This window comes from Podarcis filfolensis, assembly GCF_964270895.1.
Source record: "Podarcis filfolensis genome assembly, chromosome: 9".
NCBI lineage: Eukaryota > Metazoa > Chordata > Lepidosauria > Squamata > Lacertidae > Podarcis > Podarcis filfolensis.
Window position 1 is genome coordinate 16,374,549 of NC_139610.1, and position 25,865 is coordinate 16,400,413.

The following is a 25,865-nucleotide window of genomic DNA, read 5'->3' on the forward strand; positions in this document are numbered from 1 at the left end:
GCCGTTGCTCACGTTCCCATCGGTTGCCATGGCCACAGCCTCTCCCCGGCTAAGGCTCTTGTCTTTTCTCAGAGACGCAATCGCAGCTGTGAGATGATAAGACGCCTTGTCTTTGTTTTTCTCCTGGCCTGCTGCTTTCCCACGTCTTTGCTGGGAACCGGCCCTGGGAACCTGTTTTGTTGACATTCCACGCCGGCCAGTGTCCTTGGCAGCCTGGGCCTCTAGCGGATGCTTCCCAGCGCTGTTGGACGTCGCCTCAAAGCACAAACAACTTTCGAAGCCTTTCGCTTTCTCAGAGCTCTTGGAATGGCCTGCCTGGCCTGCCCCCCCACTCGCTCTTGGGGTGCAGCCTCTGCCCTGTTCCACAGCTCTCAGCTGCTCTCCAGCACACAGTCCATCACACAGACGTGTCGAAGCATAGAAACAGCTTCCCGGAACAGCCCCCTCTGGTCTGGCTCTCCCTTCAGCCTGGGGCTTGCTCCCTTGGCCCTCGGCTTCCTCACGGCCCTTGGCTCCTGCTGAGCCTTCGCACAGGCTCCTCAGCACCTGCCACGCGGCCTGAGCCGATTTAACACCCTCCAGGTGGGGCAACAGCAAAGCGTCCACACTTGCTTTCAGCAGGCAAAGCTCTCTCTGCTCTCTTTCACTCAGCAGAGCAGTAGCTTGCATGGGTGGGGCCGGCTCCTTCTGGGCTAAACTCCAGAGCCCTGTGGCCACAAACCACCCCCTTGCTCTTCTTGACCAGGCCTCCCAGTTGGCCCCATTCAGCCTCTCACCGGGGTAGCTCTCTTGGCTCTGCTGTGCCTGTGCAGCAGCCATTCTGCCTCCCCCCGGGGCTTCAGCGTACTCACAAGTTTGCCAGCAAGCCGGACCTCTGAAGCAGCCGTTCCTTCTGGCTCTTGGCTCCTCTCTCCGGCATCTCCCACTGCCCTTTCTGGCAGCAGATCACAGCAACACGTCGCTGGCAGCCTTCTCCCTTCTCACACTTATCAGGAAACGCGATACTTCCATAACCTTTGCATAAATCAAACCCTGCGTCCAGTCACGCTTCCCTTTGCGCAGCTCTGTTCAGAAGCTGATCTGGCAGGGTAGCAGAGTCGCAGCGGTCCTGTCCGTGTGAGATGAGGGATAAATCAAGTCCAGAGACAGTTCGGTTCTTATCTCTAGAAGCGTTTATTTACAAGCCATAAATCAGTCTCCTCCGTCGGAACTTGGAGGCATTCTCAGCCGTGCGTCCAAAAGCACACACTCGCAGCTTCTGTGCTAAGCTGCTGCTCAGCGAGAAGTGAAAGGAAGTCTGGAAGTCGTCACACACTGTGAGTCACTGCTCTGCGACAAGCTCCTCCTTCTACTCCCCCTCCTCCCCCTAGATACAGGACACTTCGGAGTTCTGACCCTGTCAGTTCCAAACTCCACAGAAATACCATATTTTTTGCTCTATAGGACGCACTTTTTCCCCTCCAAAAATGAAGGGGAAATGTTTGTGCATCCTATGGAGCGAATGCAGGCTCCTTGGCTTCAGCAAAAGCAACGCGGAGCCTCCAAAGCGCAGAGGGAGCACTCCCTCCGTGCTCCAGAGGCTTCGTGTTGCTTTCGCTGAAGCCTGGAGAGCGAGAGGGGTCGGTGCGCACCAACCCCTCTCACTCTCCAGGCTTCAGGGATAGCCGCCTGAAGCCTTTGGAGTGCAGCGGGACCTCGCGCTGCACTCCAAAGGCTTCGGGGATAGCTGCGCAAAGCCTCCGCAGGGCAGGGGGGTGAAGGCACCCTGCTGCCCTGTGGAGGCTTGAAAGGCTGTCCCCAAAGTCAGAACAGTGAGACGGAGCGCTGCACAGCGTCTCGCCGTTCTAGCTTGGGGATGCCGGGGCTTTATGGGAAAACCCCGGGCTTCCCCCCTTCAGCCCCGACACTGATTTGATTCAGAATATTTTTTACTTGTTTTTCTCCTCTATAAACTAGGTGCGTCCTTTGCTCGGGTGCATCCTATAGAGCAAAAAATACGGTATGTCCACGTTCAATGTTTCCCTTTCAAAACCAATGTAGCAGTGCTACATGTGTTTCCATGCAGTATGCTCTGTGTAGCACAAGAGAGAATCCCAGAAAGGGATGTGGAGGTAAGTAAGATACAAATTCAAATACGTGCAGTCAGATTTTTTTTTCCAGCAGTGGAAGAGGGGCCAAGTCCCTAATTTCCCTTGGTAAATAAAAGCTGAACTGGCTGGGAATGAAGGCAAGGTGTGGCAGTTGGAATCGACCAAGGTAGATCCCATTAGAATCAGGCTCAACTCAAGGCCAGATTTAGATGAAGAGAGGCCCTAGGCTACTCCATTTGTGAGGCCCCTCCCCATCCCTCACCCTCACAACTAGAAGAAAATGGAAGTGTTATAAACAAAATTGCGTGAAGCCAAGGTTGATGACAGGTATTTAAAATTCTACAATTCACAATTTCTCCTCTAAAGGACATACCATATTTACACCTGAGGATTCATTTATTCCCATGTCAACATTTCTCCTGCATGGATCATCCACTGTCAGAATGTTTATTTTTCGTACACTTCTGTAGGGTTGGAAACACCAGTCTAATGTGAATGTTCTTTGTGTTCTGCCTTATTGAATCCCTTCATTATTTCGAACACTTCTGTCAGCATGCATCGAGAGCCTCCTTGTTCCCATTCAATATATGCTTCATTGTCTCCGCAGAAAAGAACCGACTTTGTGGGAAATGACAGGAGCAGGCATCTAATTTGGCCTCGTATCCTCTTTGTGAGGAGCAAAGCATTTGTCCCTGCTTTACATACTTCATCTCCACTTCGCTAGTTCAAGGTACAGTGATACTTTTATCGCCACTTTCAGAGGGGGGAAACAGATACAGATGTTGTATAAGAAAACAGATTTCTCCCAGAACCAACACGCCAAGGCAATGTCACCCCTCTTTTCTCAGTAGTGGTATCTTAGATAAAAAGAGACAGCAGACATATTTTATTTCATGCATCGTGAACAAACAAGGAACACTGTGGGATTTTCTCTTTTGTAACATTCCCTTGCGTTGCTTTTTTAAGAAGAATGAACAAGGTGCATCTTTACATCACAGTGGGAGAAAATTTTATTCTCTGTGTTAAAACAGATGCACTAGTTCACTTTTACTACTATCTGAAGTGGTTCCTTTATTATTTTTTCTCCCTCCGTTTTCCCTTCTATTGTACAATATTTTAAGTACTATTCTTGTCAGATCCCTAATGTTATTTATAGTTTGGTTTAAGCAGCATGATAAATGTTGCTAAGAACTTATCAAGATTCTTTTACAATCACAGTTAAACTTTACTGCCATGATTGGCAATGATGATGATCATAATTAGGTTCTGACTTTTCCATAAGACTCAGAATAGACCCATTGAAATCCATTGACTCAACTAACTGATGTTAATTAATTTCTTGAAGCCTGTTCCAAATACAGTACAACTTAGATGCGGTGGAACCTTGGTTCTTGAACGTCTCCTTTGACAAACGATTCAGAACCCGAGCACCGAAAACCCAGAAGTAATTGCTTCCATTTTCAAACACATCTCAGAAGTTGAACACCTTCTGCTGCATTTTTTTCATTTTTTCAATGGATTTTGCCGACTGCCCATTGATCCTCAGTTTTCTAATGTTTCAGAAGTCGAATGGTCTTCCGGAACAGATTACATTTTAAAACCGAGGTTCCACTGTACAACACAACAATGATAATAATTGGAAGCAGAATTGGACAAAATGACAGGAAGAATTCGAAACCTGCGGGACCAGAGATTTACAGAAGATTGGAAGAAGTATATGAATTATTTGAAGAGCAACTGTAATCAACAAATTACGCTAGTAGGACTACAAGAAGTTTTGTAAGGAGAAATATACGAAGTGTTACAAAGTAGAAAAAGATAGAGATATTGGTTATGAGTTTGAAATGTAATAGGGAAGATAAGAAATGAGATTGGAAAATTTTCAGACAGGATTGATGGAAGTCAAAAAAATGAATAAGATGTAAAAGTATGTTTAATTACTGGTGAAAATGATATGTTTAAAAAAAACTAACAAAATTAGATAGATGATAGATAGATAGATGATAGATAGATAGATAGATAGATAGATAGATAGATAGATAGATGATAGATAGATAATTGGAAGCAACTTCAGCACAGGCTCCCACTATGTGGACCATCCAAGGACATCAAATGTTTCCATTCTACATTTGATCCCATATCTAGAAGAAGGAAAAAAGGGGGCATCTGAATATATGGTGCCATCTTCCACTGAACCAATGAAACTGGTGCATCTAGCCCTAAAACATTTAATTTGTCCAGTATTGACTCCCCAGAGACTTAGGCTGAAATCTTTTCTGATATTTTTAAAGTAGAACTATTGAGATTTGAACCTTGAACATTCTCTTCCCTGTTACTAAACTAGGGCTCCTCTGAACCATTAAGGCTCCTTCCCATCAGTCTTTGGCAGAATGTAACCACCTGCCACAGTTATTGTGTCTAGCCTGGATGTGAGAAGTCCAGCTTCAAATTCTCTATTTCGTCTTGAAGCTCACAGGGGGCCTTCTGCAAGTGACTATCTCCAATCCAGACCCACAACACATGCTACTGTGAGGTTGAAACGCAGCTATGATCTCCTTGGAAGAAAGGAGGGATATTTTTAAAAGGAAGCAAATAAACTCACCTGAAAAAGAATAGTCAGGAAACAGTTAATGTTCTATTGAATGCCATCTCCACATTTTATTCAAGTCAGGGGAAATTAGTCTGCCGCCTGAATGTTAAATCCCTTACATTGCACTGGTCTCCTTCTGATTTTATTATAAATCACGTATAAAATTCAATATCACTTAGCCAAAGAAATGTATGAAATCCAATCTTCCAAATTAAAACTCATGAACATTATTGGAGACAACATTCATCTTATATAGATTGCAGCTCCTCTGTACACAATGCTCAAATAATATGCATTTATGTCTAATTAAAATAAATGAAGCAAGATGGCAGGAAAGAATATCAGAACTGTGTCCTCAGAATGAAAGAGGATGAGCAGAAGACCCAAAATACTTCAGAACATGGTGTATTGTGTTCAGTCATTTGAGGACATATGCTCTCTGAAGGAAAGAATGTAAATAAAACTTGGCCAGATATAATTCTTCCTGGGCATAAAGTTGGTCCTCCAGCTTTTTTCTTAAACTTATGAACTTACTCCCAACATTTCTGCAGAACTTTTTATTCATCATCATCATCAAACCTTTTATTGCCATCACATCCAAATATCCAAAACAAATCAATACAGAATTACCACTTCCCCAGTGGCACAAAACATTTGCTAAAAGAAAAGGGGCAGAGCAGTCTATCGTCACATCTCTAGGACTCCAGGGAGTTCAGATGTCTGCAGTGTATTTCAGCGACAAAAAACCAAATAGAGATATTTAGCCACTAACTTGGTGAGCTCCTGATCATTCCCCAATAATAGAAAATGTATGACCTCCAACTCTGGTTTCCATTTGGGGATGCAGAGTTGATCTAGAAATTGCTGGCGGAGATCAGCATATAGTTTACAATTAAGAACCATATGTGTAAGGGTTTCCACCAGGTGGTCTTCACATGGGCAAGTTCTTTCTCCTTCCACCCTGCCTGAGAACCTTCCCCAAAGGAGGTTTGATGGATTTGAATTAAACCTGGCCAGTGAAAATGCCCTTCTTTCTTGAGGGCTAAGCAGAAATTCAAGGTAATTGTGGTTAGTTTCATGTGCCCAAGAAAGCTGAAAATAAAGAAGGGGACATGTTTTCTCTGCTGCTAATGTTAGTTTCTGGTGCTCAATATCCCACAACCTAGTTTTTATTATAGCCTTGGCAGATGGTAGAGACATTGACAGTCCACTGACAGTCCGAGTTGCTGTACCTTTTTCTTAAACTGTTGTAGCCCTGGGGAAAGAAAGGGGTTGTTTATTATTATTATTTAATTTCAAGGATGGTGGGAGTATGTGTCCCTTAATTAAAGCAACCTAATGCCTATCCAATGTGACACGGGTGGTGCTGTGGGTTAAACCACAGAGCCTAGGACTCGCCGATCAGAAGGTCAGTGGTTCGAATCGCCGTGACGGGGTGAGCTCCCGTTGCTCGGTCCCTGCTCCTGCCAACCTAGCAGTTCGAAAGCACGTCAAAGTGCAAGTAGATAAATAGGTACCACTCCGGCGGGAAGGTAAACGGCATTTCCGTGCGCTGCTCTGGTTCGCCAGAAGCAGCTTAGTCATGCTGGCCACATGACCCGGAAACTGTACGCCAGCTCCCTTGTCCAATAAAGCGAGATGAGCGCCGCAACCCCAGAGTTGACCACGACTGGACCTAATGGTCAGGGGTCCCTTTATATCCAATGCTCCTCAATGTCTGTATACAGTGGTGCCCCACAAGACGAATGCCTCGCAAGACGGAAAACCCGCTAGACGAAAGGGTTTTCCATTTTGGAGGTGCTTCGCAAAACGAATTTCCTATGGGCTTGCTTCGCAAGATGAAAATGTCTTGTGAGTTCCTGCGGGGGTTTTTTCCTCCCCCCCCCTTTTTCCCAAGCCGCTAAGCCGCTTATCAGCTGATCCGCTAAGCCGCTTATCAGCTGATCCGCTAAGCCGCTTAACAGCTGATCAGCTAAGCCGCTTAACAGCTGATCCGCTAAGCCCGCTAAGCCGCTAATAGCGCTAATCCGCTAAGCCGCTAATGGGCTTGCTTCGCAAGACGAAAAAACCGCAAGATGAAGAGACTCGCGGAACGGATTCTTTTCGTCTTGCGAGGCACCACTGTATCTTGGGTCTACAGATGTTGTTGGGCAACAACTTCCACCATCCTTGGCAGAAGCCCAAAAATCCCCTTCGGTCGAGGTGGGTGAGACTGAATGGTGTCGATGAAGGAGCACAGAAGCACCAGGGATGCGCCGGAGCCCCGCGAAAGGGGGCCTGCCTTCAGCCTGGACGAAGTGACGAAGCAAAACACCGACAAGGAGACCTGGCTGGTGATCAGCGGAGGCGTCTATTACATCACCCACTTCCACAGCGAGCATCCAGGTGGAGAGGAGGTTCTGCTCAAACAATCTGGTAGAGATCCACTGAGAACTTTGAAGATATTGACCACTTATCTTGGATGCCCAAGAGATGCTCGACCAATACCATATAGGTGTGGTTCATCCATGTGACCATAATCCTAATGCCTCCAGGGTTCCAAACAAGTCTCCCTCTAAAGAACCAAGTTCTGGACAGTCTGGCTGATCACTGTTTTGGGAGTCCTAGTCTTGGGATTGATGTATCACTGCTATGTGATGGATGGGAAATCCTCCTGATTTGACCTTGCTGAACCTTTAGGACTCAAAAGCCACTGAAAATGGTGGGGTTTTACTAAATTCTGATGAACACCTAGATTTGGTCCTTCACTTGTATCAGTCAGTCCAGCAGCCCTGGTGTCTGCAAAGCCAAGCGGGAATTTGGTGGGGCCCTCTGTTATCTTTCTTGTAACTGCAGAAACAGCAACTTCCTGTCATTCCATGGCATGGCATTTCTGTCACCATTGACCATGAGTCACATTTCATCCAGCAGCTTCTGGTTCGTCGTGATGGTGCCTCTGACCCATGCCAGCCTGCCCCATTAAGTATCAGCAGAAAGTGATGGCATGCTGTCATCATTCCTCTCTAGCAGGAGACCAGCAAGAGAAATGGCCCCACCAGCACAGCGTAGACTGGGAACGGCCACACACACACCTCTTCTTGGGTGTTTTCCTTCAGCTTCTTTCTGTACATAAAAAAGAGCCAGTGTGGTGTAGTGGTTAAGAGTGGTAGACTCATAATCTGGTGAACTGGGTTCGCTTCCCTGCTCTTCCACATGCAGCTGCTGGGTGACCTTGGGCTAGTCACACTTCTCTGAAGTCTCTCAGCCCCACTCACCTCACAGAATGTTTGTTGTGAGGGAGGAAGGGAAAGGAGAATGTTAGCTTTGAGACTCCTTAGGGTAGTGATAAAGCGGGATATCAAATCCAAACTCTTCTTCTTCTACATTGTTTTTGAAATGGTCAAATGAGTGCATTTTTGTTTCAGTCTTCTGGTTTACAGAGTCCTAACTGTCTGCCTTTTTAATCTGCCTGATCTGTAATAAAGGACTTTCCAATTACTCTGGTTAAAAAAGAAAAACTTCCACCATCCTTGACCATTGGACCTTGCTAATGGGAGCTGAATTCAAAAACATCCAGAGAGCCACTAGCTCTGATGCTTCTATGTCATCAGCCCTTGTTGTTATTTTAATGTATTTTTATTAAATATTTTCTTGATTTACAAAGGTATGTGCAATATCTCTCTCTCGTATTTTTTTCCATGTAACACTTTTTTCTTTCTTTTTTAAAACAAATTGGTTTCATTTGTTGATACATTAGGAAAATAGGGGGAAAGAGGTGGAGAGGGGAAATATGAGTGGGAGTGGGGTTGGGTGGTGATGTTTCTATTTTACTTAATATATGTGAGGTTTTGTGTCAGGTCATCAGCCCTTGTTAAAGCATAAAGGAGTCCATATACGTAGCAGATCCCCTATAAATGGGCTGCAGAGAAGGTTTAGAGATGTTGCAATCTTTGCAATGACTTAAAAGGTAAAGGTATCCCTGACAGTTAAGTCCAGTCGCGAACAACTCTGGGGTTGCGACACTCATCTCGCTTTACAGGCCGAGGGAGCCAGCGTTTGTCTGCTTCTGCAGACAGTTTTTCCACGAAGCCAGAGCAGTGCACGGAAAATGCCATTTACCGTCCTGCCGGAACGGTACCTATTTATCTACTTGCACTGGTGTGCTTTCAAACTGCTAGGCTGGCAGAAGCTGGGACCGAACAACAGGAACTCACCCTGTCGTGGGGCCTCAAACCGCCGACCTTCCGACTGACAAGTCCAAGCTGTGCAGTGGTTTAAACCACAGCGCCACCTGCAACAACGTTGTTCAGATCAAAATGCAAATTTCTTGAGCTCTGATTCTTATGAAAGCAATGTATGAGAAGTCCGGTCACCATTTATCTGGTGTATGGCTTTGCAGCCAATCAGCCAAGCCTCAACAGTTTTCCGGCACGGGGGGGGGGGCGGTATGCTGCCTTCCCCCTTGCATCACAACCGGCTGCATCATCTGTGCTGGGGACAGCCCAGCCAACCTGCTGTCATGGAGGGTGTGGCCACGGGCCATTTAATTTCTTGCACGGCCGGCTGGCTCACTCTGCCTTGCCTTTTCGTCAGATCACCCTACCCACCCACCCACCCTCTTTTCATGCTTTGCTCTGATATGACCTTGCTATGGCAGTTGTCATATGTCAGCCTGGTTGTTGGGGACATGTAGGAATTTTTCCACTTGGCAAATTGGCACCGCCATTGGGTTTTTGCCTACCTAGGAGCAATCATCATAACTATTGTGAGGTTAGGCATTGGGTAAGCCTTTGTTTGGTTGGAGGGGAGGTGGTTGCCTCGCCTGGCCCTCCTCAGTAAGTGTATCCTGTTAAATAGATCCAAGGTGTGAATACTATCTGAAGCCTGGGCATGGGCTAGGGCCATGTCACAGCCCCTACAGGGACCCCACGGGGTGCCACTATCTGACATAAGTTCTAGAGCACCCCCTATTGGAGGTTTGCCCTTCCGTGGACTCCCTGAAGATGGACAGGAGTCAATATATAGCCTGGCTTCACCCCAACGCCTAAGCCAAACCACTCACATCTGCAACCCATAAAATTGTGGCCTAGTTGGAACCCATAAACTAAATATTCCGTGTCAGTGTAATTTATCGTTCTCCTGGGAACTTTGGGGCTCGGGTGCCTTGGCATGCAGTTAATTCTCTTGAATTCCCCAGAAGTTCTTTTCCAGGGAAATGAGATTATGTGCATGTGTTCAAACTGACTGAGCTACTTTGTAAGTTTTATGCAGTTCCTCACCCAGAGCTAAAACCTTCCCTTTTCACAATTTATTTGAAGGATTGTGGTAGTTGAATGTTTAGGCAGCTCTCCCTTATAGCTGGTGCTTCAGGATGAGTGCAGGGTGAGTGAAATAAGGCTACGCTCCCTGGCTGTCCTGTTTTGGAACCAATAAGAAGCCCATGTGGAATGGCAAGAAGGGTGGGCTGATTTATTCAGCACCAAGGAGAGCTCCTAATGAGCAACTTGCTCTGATGAGGGCTGGAGATGAATTAAGTCATTTCAATAATAATAATAATAATAATAATAATAATAATAATAATATTTTTTATTTATACCCCACCCTCCCCAGCCAAGGCCGGGCTCAGAGCGGCTTACAAGCAATAATAAAAACAAGATGAATGATTACAACTTAAAAACAAAAATAAAATACAACATTAAAATAATGGAACATTAAAATATTAAAATGTAGCCTCATCGCAGGAGGAGAAGGAAACGAAAAAAGAAAGAGAGGGAGGGAGGGAATCAAATTGGCTCCAAGCCAAAGGCCAGGCGGAACAACTCTGTCTTACAGGCCCTGCGGAAAGAAATCAGATCCTGCAGGGCCCTGGTCTCATGAGGCAGAGCGTTCCACCAGGCCAGAGCCAGAGTTGAAAAGGCCCTGGCTCTGGTTGAAGCCAATCTAACTTCCTTAGGGCCTGGGACCACTAGGGTGTTGTTATTTATGGACCTTGAGGCTCTCCGTGGGGCATACCAGGAGAGGCGGTCCCGTAGGTACGAGGGTCCTAGGCCGTGAAGGCCTAGCCACTGTCCCCATTCTTCCTTGCTTATGCTCTGTTGGAGGATGACAGACATTTGAAGGGACAAGGTTCTGGAGTGAAGAAGAAACTTCTTTGATGGAACAATGGCTGCAAATGATGTGAACCCTCATTTTTCATCTCAACTCAAACAAGTATGGCAGGTTTTTTTAGGGATTCATAAACCCTCAAATCCTGTTGAGCAGAGGTCATAAGGGAGGGAGAGATGAGTGTGGAAATGTGGTCAAATATCAATGTATCTACAATTGTTCCCTACCTCCAGCATTGAGAATACAGTTTCTGTTGACCATCTTCTCCCTCTTGTACCATGTGCCTTGTAGAATAATAATAATAATAATAATAATAATAATAATAATAATAGCAACAACAACAACAGCAACATCAACAACAACAACAACTTTTTATACCTCACACATCTGGCCGGGTCTCCCCAGCCACTCTGGGTGGCTCCTTTCTTTTCTATTGACTCCTTTCCCTTACTGTTCAATGCCCACTAATGTTTTCTCCTTTTAAAAAAGAGAATCAAATCGACTCCGTGGAATTGCTCAAACCAGCACGTATGCACTTAACTCTAGAAAAATCTATGTTTCTCTTTTCTAGTTAATGTGAGATCAGAAGAGAAGAATCATTCTCAAGCTAATTATCCATATTGGAATTTACCTCCATAGGCTGCAACAAAATGGATCATTTAGTTGGGGTCCAAGCATTATTTTCTAAGGACAATATGAAGAAAGCTAAACAGAAGATCTCTTTATAAAACCATGTCTATTTTTCTTATGCAACATGTGCAGAATTTGTTGAATCTCTGGCAAGATAGCTTTACAAGAAAGCTGCCCCGTGTTGCACCTAATAAGATCTCAGCACAATGAATGAGAGCAAATTAAATACCTACAGGCGTCCATTGAGAAAGAAGGGATAATTTACCATTTCCTTCCCCAGAGCGTACATTCATTAGAAGAAAATAAGCAAGCAGCACTGCCACAACTGTTTACAACAAATGGGTACCTTTAAACTCCTGTGCATCTCCACAGTCACTCCCATTGTGGCTTCTTCTGTTATTCTGGATGTTGTCTAGGAAGCTGTAATTTGGAGAAGTTGTTTTCCATCCTGATCCATAAAAACACTGTGAATAAAAGTGGCTGAGTCCAGACTCACCATGAGTTATGGGATGTTCCTACTGGAGGAAGGTAGGAGGCAGAGGCAATGCCATTAATTCTCTTGTGGCCGTCTAAAAATCTGCTCCCCCTAGAATTGCTGAGGAGTGCAACTGGATGAGGGAATTGGCAAAAATGGCCTCCTACCCTTCCTCTATTGGGAGAATGCTCTGAATCTCAGTTTATTCACAAGTGGGAGGGGCCCGGAATCCAACCAATCAGCTGCAATGCACACATGGAAAACCCAGATCCTCCAAGGGTCCCTATTTTCCAGGGATGTCCCTGATTTAGAGAAGCCATCCCGGTTTCTGATTTGAGTCTGAAATGTCCCACTTTTCCTTAGAACATCCCTGTGTTGGGGGTATGGAGTTATCCGACCCACAAGCCACCTGAAGGCAATCATGTATAGGGAAGATTTTTTTTAATGTTTACTATTTTATTATGTTTTTATATATGTTGGGAACTGCCCAGAGTGGCTGGGGCAACCCAGTTAGGTGTGTGGGGTATAAATAATAAAATTAGCAATGTGGAATGGGACGTCCCTATTTCCACTGGAGAAATGTTGGAGGGTATGAGACCCATCTTCTATGAAAACTTTGTGATAAACAGGGGGGCATCTGTCAAATATGTTGCCTACCGGTTGCAAATTTTTCCCTGAAACGTTTAGCGGTCGAAACAGAAGGCTTTTTATCACAGGACAAGAAATCAGCCCACCACAACTTAACCTGGGAAAAAGGTTTTTTTGAAAAAATAAAACCCAAAGCCCCGGGGTCACAATTTTAGCAAAAATCTGACGTTCTACAATTCACTCAAAAATTGTGCCAAACGGTTGCAATTGCTCCCCTGAAGGGTTTGGGGGTCGAAACAGTAGGCTTTTTATCACAGAGCAAAAAATCAGCCCTCCACAACTTAACCTGCGGAAAAAGATTTTTTTTGAAAAATTCCCTAAGCCCCGAGGTCACAATTTCAACAAAAATCTGAATTTCTCAAATTCACTCTAAAATGGTGCTAAATGGTTGGAAATGCTTCCCTGAAAGTTTTGGCGGTCGAAATAGAAGGCTTTTTATCACAGGACAAGAAATCCCCCCTCCACAACTTAACCTGGGAAAAAGGTTTCTTTGGAAAAAAAAACCGCAAAGCTCTGGGTTCACAATTTCAGCAAAAATCTGACTTTTGACAATACTCTAAAAAATGGCTCCAACCGGTTGCAAATGCTCCCCTGAAAACTTTGGCGATGGAAATAGAAGGCTTTTTATCACATGGCAAAAAATCAGCCGTAGACAACTTAACCGGCGGAAAAAGATTTTTTTGAAAAAATCCCTCACCCCAGGGTCACAATTTCAGCAAAAATCTGACTTTCGGGAAATCAGTCATATATGGTGCCTTTCTTATCGCATCCTGGATCTCTTCTGCTTTTATGGGTTTATTTAATTGGGCTCTTTCTTCCTCCGTTATTGTCTTCCCGCTGTAGTCTTCTAAGTATTTTTCTATTCGGGTTATTTATTCACCTTCCTTTTTATACAATTTCTCATAAAATTTGAGGAAATTTTCCTTTATTTCTTTTGGGTCTTCTATCAATTGCTCCTCTATTTTTAACTTATTTATCACATTTTGTTTTTGCCTTCTTCGCAGTTGCCAAGCTAATAATTTACCTGTTTTGTTAGCTGATTCAAAGTATTTTTGTTTCATTAACTTAATTACACTCTAGCTCTAATAATATTTGTTCCAGTTTCTTAAAAAATTCCAATTTGTTCAGATTCGGGGCATATATGTTTATCACATTAAATTTTTCACCCTGGAAATTAATTTGTACCCCCAAAATCCTTCCTTCATCATCTTTACAGATCAATTTGGGTTCCCATTTTTCTTTGACATATATCGCTACCCCTCTTTTTTCCCTTCAATAGAATTTATAAACTCAACCCCCAATTTTTTGTTTATCAAAATATGTTTGTGCTTTTTGGTCACGTGTGTCTCCTGTGTACAGATTAAATCAAGATTCTTTCTTTTCAGGACATTCACAATTTTATTCCTTTTGGTTTTTTCATTCACACCGTTCACATTCCATGACAAAATTTTCAGATTCATTGTTATGTTCACTTTCCAATCTACAAACAACTAATAATTTAAATTCGAGTGGTTTTGTTTTCTGTATCCTCTTTCTCTTCTTCCTCTTCTTCTTCCACTACTCCCTCTTCCTCTTCTTCTTCATCTACTTCTTCTTCCCTTCCTTTCTCTTCCTGTTCTTTTCCTTTCTCTCTTCTTCTTCTTCTTCTCTCCTCTAAGTCTCCATTTCTTCCTCCATATCTCTCCTCTACTTTTCCAAGATCTTTCTCATATCTGCGCAGAAATTTGTTCACTTCTTGGATCTCAGTGATCTTGAATCTTTTATCTTTATAGAAAAAGGAGATCCCTTCAGGGAACTCCCATCTATGTTGTATGCCGTTCTTTTTTAGAACACTTACTAACTGTTTGTATCCTTCTCTTTTGCGTAGGAGTCTGGTTGGTATTTCTTTAAAGATGATAATTGGTCTACCTTCAGTTATTAGTTTCTTTTGATAACTTGCTCTTAATATTGTATTTTTCATCTCTATCGAGTTAAATATGACTAAACAATCTCCTGGAACTTTTTTTGATTTTACTTGTTTGGACCTTATTTTTATTCTAAAAGCGTTTTCTATCGTATATGCAACCTCTTCTTCTTTCAATTCTAACCATTTCGCTAGTCATTTTTTCTTTGATGTTCTCATTTGTTTCTTCTCCTACTCTAAACTTTAAATTTAGCTGTTTCTGTTTCATTTCAATCATCGCTAAGTTATCCAAAACTTGATCTTGATTTCTATTCAGTTCTCCTAATTAATCTTTTATCCTATCTGTCTCCTTCCTTTGTTCTTTCATTTCTTTTTGTATTTTTTTGTTTGATTCTTCCATAGTCTTTGATCAAACTGTTAAGTCTTTAATTTTACTTGACAGTTCTCCTACTGCTCCCTCTATTTTCTTGTCTATCAGCTCATGCATCTCTCCTAGCTTTTTCTCCATATGAATTTCACTCTGTTTGAATTCCTCCTTTATTTTTAGCCATAAGATATCTAAGTCCTTAATTTCTTCTTGTCGAGATGCTTTCCTATCTGATGGTGTTCCTCCTATCTTTTTTTCCATTTTTCCCAGACATTTTCTCCTTCACTTTTTTTTCTTTTTAAATTAAATCTCTTGTAATATTTATTCTCTCCCCTAGAGGGTGCACAATCTTGACCAATTTTAATTAATTATCAAACAATTAATTCAACAGCATCTTCTTGAACAGTCTAATTCCAAATTTTTCACCAATTGAAATCAAGGAGAGAGGTATTGGATGGTTCAGTAAGTTTAACAAATCAAATTATTCCCAGTCCCTTTAGGTTCCTACTGATACACTAAGATATTGTTTATACTTGTAGGTTTTCCAAATCGAGATCTAAAATGCCAGATACCAGTTAATTTCCCAAATCAAGTTCCCTGTTAATGCACTTACAGTCTATACACTCTGAATATGGGTAAAGTCCAAAATAAACTCAGTTAATACAGGTTAGTTTGAGTTAATTCAATAATAATTTTGTTAAGAGATTGTTAGTTATGTAAAGATAGGGGCCTTATAATAAGGCCGTTAATGAAGTGTTAATCTTACAGGAAAGCCTTTATATGAAAAAGCCATTAGGAAAATCATAAGTTTAGCATGTATCCGACTTTTGTTTTTAAATAAGGGCACTCTGATCTTTCTTTTGTTCGATCTTCAGCCACTTGGTTAGCTTAATCCAATTCAAGGGAGGGTGGACAGTATTTAGAGATCTGTCTGAATAGAATCCCTTCTGTGTCCAAAAAAGGCAGAAAGCTCCAAAGCTCCAAAACAATTCAACGTGAGAGAAAATAAAAATAAAAGTAAAAATGAAAAATAGACACAGTCTCTAATATGTAATCTGATGGATTCCAAACAGTTAGGCTTCCAAAAAAGGAAAGAGAGAAGAGGAGAGTCTTAGTTTTTAATTGTTTATTTTCAGTTCCAAATTCTAAGCTTTTCAGCCACTTGCTGGCTTAATCCAATTTAGGGTTGTGTTGAAAAGAAATCCAGGGGTCCAAAATTAAATCCAGTTCATCAGATGGAGGAGGGTATATGCCCCAGTAGTCTTAAGCACACCCCTCTATGACTCGGTTCATGTATGATTCAGTTCCAGAAAGTTCCAAACCTTTGAGAGTCCGGGGTATTCAAAATTTAATCCAATCGCTCAAAAAAGAGAAGATAAATGTCCTAATAAAGATATGTATAAAACCCTATAAGCTCAATTCATGTAGAATCGCAAACAATTTAGCAAAAAGAAGTAAAGAAGAAAACAAGAGTCCAAGTTCTTTAAAGGGGAGAGGTTAGAGTCCAGAGTGGAGGTTTGAAGAGGGAAATTTTTTTTTAAAAAAAAACTTGCTTATTCAATTGCCCAAACTGTAATATAGGAAGTTCAGGATTTGAAACAGAAAGAGTAATGAGTGGAGATTATTATTTTAAAGCCTTTGTGTTTTATTCCGTCATACCTCTTCTCCCCTCCTTCTCCTTTGTATTTCCGTATTAAAGTTTAAGGCTTCAACGTATTTCTCTCTTTGTAACCATTCTGTTCAGTTCTTTCTCTTATTCTTTAGTGCTCTCCCCAAAAAGAATACAAAGTCTCTAAAGGTCTTTTCCGTTACTTTTATTTTATTTAGTTTCCTGTAACTCGCTTAATAGCCGCTGAGGACTTTCACTTTTCTGTTTCTACAGCGGGTGAATAGTCATTTCCTTTCTTCACTCTTACAATTTTGCATCCTGCGCCATTTTAACTCCGAAAAACAAGTCAGGCACCTCATTTAAATCCATTTGCATCCAGAGCTCACTTAGTGTATAATCCAAATTTTTAGCCAAAAATTACTCCAAAAACACTAATTCGGTTCTTAAAGTTACGGAGGTTTGTTGTTTTCCAGTGGAAGCTAGAGGCATCGCAACACGGGGTCCGCAGAGCTTACCGTTCGCGTTTCTGAGTCCAGTCGCTCCCGGGTCCTTTTTTAAAAAATAACCTGCAAAAACCTCGGAACCACTCCAACGCTGCTGCGTAGCTTATCCCTCAAGGGTTTCCCCCTTGAGATTTTGGGGGTCGCAGTGCCTTTGCGTTGCCCCCAAGCCCCCGTGTAGCTCAGAAAAGCCATTCAGTGGCGTCTCCGCGCTCCCTGTCACTTGCGATCCAAACCGGAAGTCGAGCCCTCAACAACTTAACCGGCGGAAATTTTTTTTTGGAAAAAATCCCTAAGCCCCGGGGTCACAATTTCAACAAAAATCTGATTTTTGGCAATCCACTCAAAAATGGTGCCAAACGCTTGCAAATTCTCCCCTAAAAGGTTTGGCAGTCGAAACAGAAGGCTTTTTATCACAGTACAAGAAATCAGCCCTTGACCATTTAAACGGGGGAATTTTTTTTTTTTAAGAAATCCCTAAGACCCGGGGCCATAATTTCAGCAAAAATCTGACTTTTTTTGAAAAAATCCGTAAAAACCGGGGTCACAATTACAGCAAAAAACTGACCTTTGGCAATTGACTCAAAAATAGTGCCAAATGGTTGCAAATGCTCCCCTGAAAGCTTTGGCGATGGAAACAAAAGGCTTTTTATCACAGGAGAAGAAATCAGCCCTCAACAACTTAACCTGCGGAAAAAGATTTTTTTGAAAAAACCCCTAAGCCCCGGGGTCACAATTTCAACCAAAACCTGACTTTTGGCAAATCACTCAAAAATGATGCCAAATGCTTGCAAACGCTCCCCTGAAAGGTTTGGCAGTCGAAATGGAAGGGTTTTTAACACAGGACAAGAAATCAGCCCTCAACAACTTAACCGGCGGAAAAAGATTTTTTTGAAAAAATCCCTAAGCCCCGGGGTTACAATTTCAGCAAAAATCTGACTTTTGGCAATTCACTCAAAAATGGTGCCAAGCGGTTGCAAATGCTCCCCTGAAAGCTTTGGCAGTCGAAACAGAAGGCTTTTTATCACAGGACAAGAAATCAGCCCTCAACAACTTAACCGGCGGAAAAAGATTTTTTTGAAAAAATTCCTAAGCCCCGGGATCACAATTTCAGCAAAAATCTGACTTTTCGCAATTCACTCAAAAATGGTGCCAAACGCTTACAAATGTGCCCCTGAAAGCTTTGGCGATGGAAACAGAAGGTTTTTTATCACAGGACAAGAAATCAGCCCTCGACAAGTTAATCGGCGGGAAAAGAATTTTTTGAAAAAATCCCTAATTTCAGCAAAAATCTGACTTTTGGCAATTCACTCAAAAATGGTGCCAAACGCTTGCAAATTCACCCCTAAAAGGTTTGGCAGTCGAAACAGAAGGCTTTTTATCATAGGACAAGAAATCAGCCCTCAACCACTTAACCGGGGGATTTTTTTTTTTTTTTAAGAAATCCCTAAGCCCCGGGGTCACAATTTCAGCAAAAAACTGACCTTTGGCAATTCACTCAAAAATGGTGCCAAGCGGTTGCAAATGCTCCCCTGAAAGCTTTGGCGATGGAAACAAAAGGCTTTTTATCACAGGAGAAGAAATCGGCCCTCGACAACTTAACCGGCGGAAAAAGATTTTTTTGAAAAAATCCCTAAGCCCCGGGGTCACAATTTCAGCAAAACTCTGACTTTTGGCAAATCACTCAAAAACGGTGCCAAGCGGTTGCAAATGCTCCCCTGAAAGCTTTGGCAGTCGAAACTGAAGGCTTTTTTCACAGGAGAAGAAATCAGCCCTCAACAACTTAACCAGCGGAAAAATATTTTTTTGAAAAAATCCCTAAGCCCCGGGGTCACAATTTCAGCAAAAATCTGACTTTTGACAATTCACTCAAAAATGGTGCAAAGCGATTGCAAATGCTCCCCTGAAAGCTTTGGCAGTCGAAACAGAAGGCTTTTTATCACAGGAGAAGAAATCAGCCCTCGACAACTTAACCGGCAGAAAAAGATTTTTTTGAAAAAATCACTAAGCCCCGGGGTCACAATTTCAGCAAAAATATGACTTTTGGCAATTCACTCAAAAATGGTGCCAAGCGGTTGCAAATGCTCCCCTGAAAGCTTTGGCATTCGAAACAGAAGGCTTTTTATTACAGGAGAAGAAATCAGCCCTCAACAACTTAACCGGCGTAAAAAGATATTTTTGAAAAAATCCATAAGCCCCGGGGTCACAATTTCAGCAAAAATCTGACTTTTGGCAATTCACTCAAAAATGGTGCCAAGCGGTTGCAAATGCTCCCCTGAAGGCTTTGGCAGTCGAAACAGAAGGCCTTTTACCACAGGAGAAGAAATCAGCCCTCAACAACTTAACCGGCCGAAAAAGATTTTTTTGAAAAAATCCCTTAGCCCCGGGGTCACAATTTCAGCAAAAATCCGACTTTTGGCAATTCACTCAAAAACGGTGCCAAGCGGTTGCAAATGCTCCCCTGAAAGCTTTGGCAGTCGAAACAGAAGGCTTTTTATCACAGGACAAGAAAGCAGCCCTCAACAACTTAACCGGCGGGAAAAGATTTTTTTGAAAAAATCCCTAAGCCCCGGGGTCACAATTTCAGCAAAATTCTCACTTTTGGCAATTCACTCAAAAATAGTGCCAAGCGGTTGCAAATGCTCCCCTGAAGGCTTTGGCAGTCGAAGCAGAAGGCTTTTTATCACAGGAGAAGAAATCAGCCCTTGACAACTTAACCTGCGGAAAAAGATTTTTTTGAAAAAATCACTAAGCCCCGGCGTCACAATTTCAGCAAAAATCTGACTTTTGGCAATTCACTCAAAAATGGTGCCAAGCGGTTGCAAATGCTCCCCAGAAGGCTTTGGCAGTCGAAACAGAAGGCTTTTTATCACAGGAGAAGAAATCAGCCCTCGACAACTTAACCGGCGGAAAAAGATTTTTTTGAAAAAATCACTAAGCCCCGGGGTCACAATTTCAGCAAAAATCTGACTTTTGGCAATTCACTCAAAAATGGTGCCAAGCGGTTGCAAATGCTCCCCTGAAGGCTTTGGCAGTCGAAACAGAAGGCCTTTTACCACAGGAGAAGAAATCAGCCCTCAACAACTTAACCGGCCGAAAAAGATTTTTTTGAAAAAATCCCTTAGCCCCGGGGTCACAATTTCAGCAAAAATCCGACTTTTGGCAATTCACTCAAAAATGGTGCCAAGCGGTTGCAAATGCTCTCCTGAAGGCTTTGGCAGTCGAAACAGAAGAAATCAGCCCTCAACAACTTAACCGGCCGAAAAAGATTTTTTTGAAAAAATCCCTTAGCCCCGGGGTCACATTTTCAGCAAAAATCCGACTTTTGGCAATTCGCTCAAAAATGGTGCCAAGCGGTTGCAAATGCTCCCCTGAAAGCTTTGGCAGTCGAAACAGAAGGCCTTTTACCACAGGAGAAGAAATCAGCCCTCAACAACTTAACCGGCCGAAAAAGATTTTTTTGAAAAAATCCCTTAGCCCCGGGGTCACAATTTCAGCAAAAATCCGACTTTTGGCAATTCACTCAAAAATGGTGCCAAGCGGTTGCAAATGCTCTCCTGAAGGCTTTGGCAGTCGAAACAGAAGAAATCAGCCCTCAACAACTTAACCGGCCGAAAAAGATTTTTTTGAAAAAATCCCTAAGACCCGGGGTCACAATTTCAGCAAAAATCTGACTTTTGGCAATTCACTCAAAAATGGTGCCAAGCGGTTGCAAATGCTCCCCTGAAAGCTCTGGCAGTCGAAACAGAAGGCCTTTTACCACAGGAGAAGAAATCAGCCCTCAACAACTTAACCGGCCGAAAAAGATTTTTTTGAAAAAATCCCTTAGCCCCGGGGTCACAATTTCAGCAAAAATCCGACTTTTGGCAATTCACTCAAAAATGGTGCCAAGCGGTTGCAAATGCTCCCCTGAAAGCTTTGGCAGTCGAAACAGAAGGATTTTTATCAAAGGACAAGAAAGCAGCCCTCAACAACTTAACCGGCGGAAAAAGATTTTTTTGAAAAAATCCCTAAGCCCCGGGGTCACAATTTCAGCAAAATTCTGACTTTTGGCAATTCACTCAAAAATAGTGCCAAGCGGTTGCAAATGCTCCCCTGAAGGCTTTGGCAGTCGAAACAGAAGGCTTTTTATCACAGGAGAAGAAATCAGCCCTTGACAACTTAACCTGCGGAAAAAGATTTTTTTGAAAAAATCACTAAGCCCCGGCGTCACAATTTCAGCAAAAATCTGACTTTTGGCAATTCACTCAAAAATGGTGCCAAGTGGTTGCAAATGCTCCCCAGAAGGCTTTGGCAGTCGAAACAGAAGGCTTTTTATCACAGGAGAAGAAATCAGCCCTCGACAACTTAACCGGCGGAAAAAGATTTTTTTGAAAAAATCCCTTAGCCCCGGGGTCACAATTTCAGCAAAAATCCGACTTTTGGCAATTCACTCAAAAATGGTGCCAAGCGGTTGCAAATGCTCCCCTGAAAGCTCCGGCAGTCAAAACAGAAGGCTTTTTATCACAGGAGAAGAAATCAGCCCTCGACAACTTAACCGGCGGAAAAAGATTATTTTTTAAAAAAAATCCCTTAGCCCCGGGGTCACAATTTCAGCAAAAATCCGACTTTTGGCAATTCACTCAAAAATGGTGCCAAGCGGTTGCAAATGCTCTCCTGAAGGCTTTGGCAGTCGAAACAGAAGAAATCAGCCCTCGACAACTTAACCGGCGGAAAAAGATTTTTTTGAAAAAATCACTAAGTCCCGGGGTCACAATTTCAGCAAAACTCTGACTTTTGGCAAATCACTCAAAAATGGTGCCAAACGTTTGCAAAGACTCCCCTGAAAGCTTCGGTAGTCGAAACAGAAGGCTTTTTATTACAGGAGAAGAAATCAGCCCTCGACAACTTAACCGGCGGAAAAAGATATTTTTGAAAAAATCCCTAAGCCCCGGGGTCACAATTTCAGCAAAAATCTGACTTTTGGCAATTCACTCAAAAATGGTGCCAAGCGATTGCAAATGCTCCCCTGAAAGCTTTGGCAGTCGAAACAGAAGGCTTTTTATCACAGGAGAAGAAATCAGCCCTCGACAACTTAACCGGCAGAAAAAGATTTTTTTGAAAAAATCACTAAGCCCCGGGGTCACAATTTCAGCAAAAATATGACTTTTGGCAATTCACTCAAAAATGGTGCCAAACGCTTACAAATGCGCCCCTGAAAGCTTTGGCGATGGTAACAGAAGGTTTTTTATCACAGGACAAGAAATCAGCCCTCGACAAGTTAATCGGCGGGAAAAGAATTTTTTGAAAAAATCCCTAATTTCAGCAAAAATCTGACTTTTGGCAATTCACTCAAAAATGGTGCCAAACGCTTGCAAATTCACCCCTAAAAGGTTTGGCAGTCGAAACAGAAGGCTTTTTATCATAGGACAAGAAATCAGCCCTCAACCACTTAACCGGGGGATTTTTTTTTTTTTTTAAGAAATCCCTAAGCCCCGGGGTCACAATTTCAGCAAAAAACTGACCTTTGGCAATTCACTCAAAAATGGTGCCAAGCGGTTGCAAATGCTCCCCTGAAAGCTTTGGCGATGGAAACAAAAGGCTTTTTATCACAGGAGAAGAAATCGGCCCTCGACAACTTAACCGGCGGAAAAAGATTTTTTTGAAAAAATCCCTAAGCCCCGGGGTCACAATTTCAGCAAAACTCTGACTTTTGGCAAATCACTCAAAAACGGTGCCAAGCGGTTACAAATGCTCCCCTGAAAGCTTTGGCAGTCGAAACTGAAGGCTTTTTTCACAGGAGAAGAAATCAGCCCTCAACAACTTAACCAGCGGAAAAATATTTTTTTGAAAAAATCCCTAAGGCCCGGGGTCACAATTTCAGCAAAAATCTGACTTTTGACAATTCACTCAAAAATGGTGCAAAGCGATTGCAAATGCTCCCCTGAAAGCTTTGGCAGTCGAAACAGAAGGCTTTTTATCACAGGAGAAGAAATCAGCCCTCGACAACTTAACCGGCAGAAAAAGATTTTTTTGAAAAAATCACTAAGCCCCGGGGTCACAATTTCAGCAAAAATATGACTTTTGGCAATTCACTCAAAAATGGTGCCAAGCGGTTGCAAATGCTCCCCTGAAAGCTTTGGCATTCGAAACAGAAGGCTTTTTATTACAGGAGAAGAAATCAGCCCTCAACAACTTAACCGGCGTAAAAAGATATTTTTGAAAAAATCCCTAAGCCCCGGGGTCACAATTTCAGCAAAAATCTGACTTTTGGCAATTCACTCAAAAATGGTGCCAAGCGGTTGCAAATGCTCCCCTGAAGGCTTTGGCAGTCGAAACAGAAGGCCTTTTACCACAGGAGAAGAAATCAGCCCTCAACAACTTAACCGGCCGAAAAAGATTTTTTTGAAAAAATCCCTTAGCCCCGGGGTCACAATTTCAGCAAAAATCCGACTTTTGGCAATTCACTCAAAAACGGTGCCAAGCGGTTGCAAATGCTCCCCTGAAAGCTTTGGCAGTCGAAACAGAAGGCTTTTTATCACAGGACAAGAAAGCAGCCCTCAACAACTTAACCGGCGGAAAAAGATTTTTTTGAAAAAATCCCTAAGCCCCGGGGTCACAATTTCAGCAAAATTCTGACTTTTGGCAATTCACTCAAAAATAGTGCCAAGCGGTTGCAAATGCTCCCCTGAAGGCTTTGGCAGTCGAAGCAGAAGGCTTTTTATCACAGGAGAAGAAATCAGCCCTTGACAACTTAACCTGCGGAAAAAGATTTTTTTGAAAAAATCACTAAGCCCCGGCGTCACAATTTCAGCAAAAATCTGACTTTTGGCAATTCACTCAAAAATGGTGCCAAGCGGTTGCAAATGCTCCCCAGAAGGCTTTGGCAGTCGAAACAGAAGGCTTTTTATCACAGGAGAAGAAATCAGCCCTCGACAACTTAACCGGCGGAAAAAGATTTTTTTGAAAAAATCACTAAGCTCCGGGGTCACAATTTCAGCAAAAATCTGACTTTTGGCAATTCACTCAAAAATGGTGCCAAGCGGTTGTAAATGCTCCCCTGAAGGCTTTGGCAGTCGAAACAGAAGGCCTTTTACCACAGGAGAAGAAATCAGCCCTCAACAACTTAACCGGCCGAAAAAGATTTTTTTGAAAAAATCCCTTAGCCCCGGGGTCACATTTTCAGCAAAAATCCGACTTTTGGCAATTCGCTCAAAAATGGTGCCAAGCGGTTGCAAATGCTCCCCTGAAAGCTTTGGCAGTCGAAACAGAAGGCTTTTTATCACAGGACAAGAAAGCAGCCCTCAACAACTTAACCGGCGGAAAAAGATTTTTTTTGAAAAAATCCCTAAGCCCCGGGGTCACAATTTCAGCAAAATTCTGACTTTTGGCAATTCACTCAAAAATAGTGCCAAGCGGTTGCAAATGCTCCCCTGAAGGCTTTGGCAGTCGAAACAGAAGGCTTTTTATCACAGGAGAAGAAATCAGCCCTTGACAACTTAACCTGCGGAAAAAGATTTTTTTGAAAAAATCACTAAGCCCCGGCGTCACAATTTCAGCAAAAATCTGACTTTTGGCAATTCACTCAAAAATGGTGCCAAGCGGTTGCAAATGCTCCCCAGAAGGCTTTGGCAGTCGAAACAGAAGGCTTTTTATCACAGGAGAAGAAATCAGCCCTCGACAACTTAACCGGCGGAAAAAGATTATTTTTTAAAAAAAATCCCTTAGCCCCGGGGTCACAATTTCAGCAAAAATCCGACTTTTGGCAATTCACTCAAAAATGGTGCCAAGCGGTTGCAAATGCTCTCCTGAAGGCTTTGGCAGTCGAAACAGAAGAAATCAGCCCTCGACAACTTAACCGGCGGAAAAAGATTTTTTTGAAAAAATCACTAAGTCCCGGGGTCACAATTTCAGCAAAACTCTGACTTTTGGCAAATCACTCAAAAATGGTGCCAAACGTTTGCAAAGACTCCCCTGAAAGCTTCGGTAGTCGAAACAGAAGGCTTTTTATTACAGGAGAAGAAATCAGCCCTCGACAACTTAACCGGCGGAAAAAGATATTTTTGAAAAAATCCCTAAGCCCCGGGGTCACAATTTCAGCAAAAATCTGACTTTTGGCAATTCACTCAAAAATGGTGCCAAACGCTTACAAATGCGCCCCTGAAAGCTTTGGCGATGGAAACAGAAGGTTTTTTATCACAGGACAAGAAATCAGCCCTCGACAAGTTAATCGGCGGGAAAAGAATTTTTTGAAAAAATCCCTAATTTCAGCAAAAATCTGACTTTTGGCAATTCACTCAAAAATGGTGCCAAACGCTTGCAAATTCACCCCTAAAAGGTTTGGCAGTCGAAACAGAAGGCTTTTTATCATAGGACAAGAAATCAGCCCTCAACCACTTAACCGGGGGATTTTTTTTTTTTTTTAAGAAATCCCTAAGCCCCGGGGTCACAATTTCAGCAAAAAACTGACCTTTGGCAATTCACTCAAAAATGGTGCCAAGCGGTTGCAAATGCTCCCCTGAAAGCTTTGGCGATGGAAACAAAAGGCTTTTTATCACAGGAGAAGAAATCGGCCCTCGACAACTTAACCGGCAGAAAAAGATTTTTTTGAAAAAATCACTAAGCCCCGGGGTCACAATTTCAGCAAAAATATGACTTTTGGCAATTCACTCAAAAATGGTGCCAAGCGGTTGCAAATGCTCCCCTGAAAGCTTTGGCATTCGAAACAGAAGGCTTTTTATTACAGGAGAAGAAATCAGCCCTCAACAACTTAACCGGCGTAAAAAGATATTTTTGAAAAAATCCCTAAGCCCCGGGGTCACAATTTCAGCAAAAATCTGACTTTTGGCAATTCACTCAAAAATGGTGCCAAGCGGTTGTAAATGCTCCCCTGAAGGCTTTGGCAGTCGAAACAGAAGGCCTTTTACCACAGGAGAAGAAATCAGCCCTCAACAACTTAACCGGCCGAAAAAGATTTTTTTGAAAAAATC

General features: G+C 42.7%; 1 pseudogene across 1 annotated transcript; it reads left to right on the top strand.

The window, feature by feature from the left end:
* The first annotated feature begins 6,896 nt into the window (after nucleotides 1-6,896).
* Nucleotides 6,897-7,413, top strand: LOC310742715 (cytochrome b5-like; annotated as a pseudogene). Its single transcript has one exon. The product of its transcript is annotated as a cytochrome b5-like (transcript).
* The last annotated feature ends 18,452 nt before the right edge of the window (nucleotides 7,414-25,865 follow it).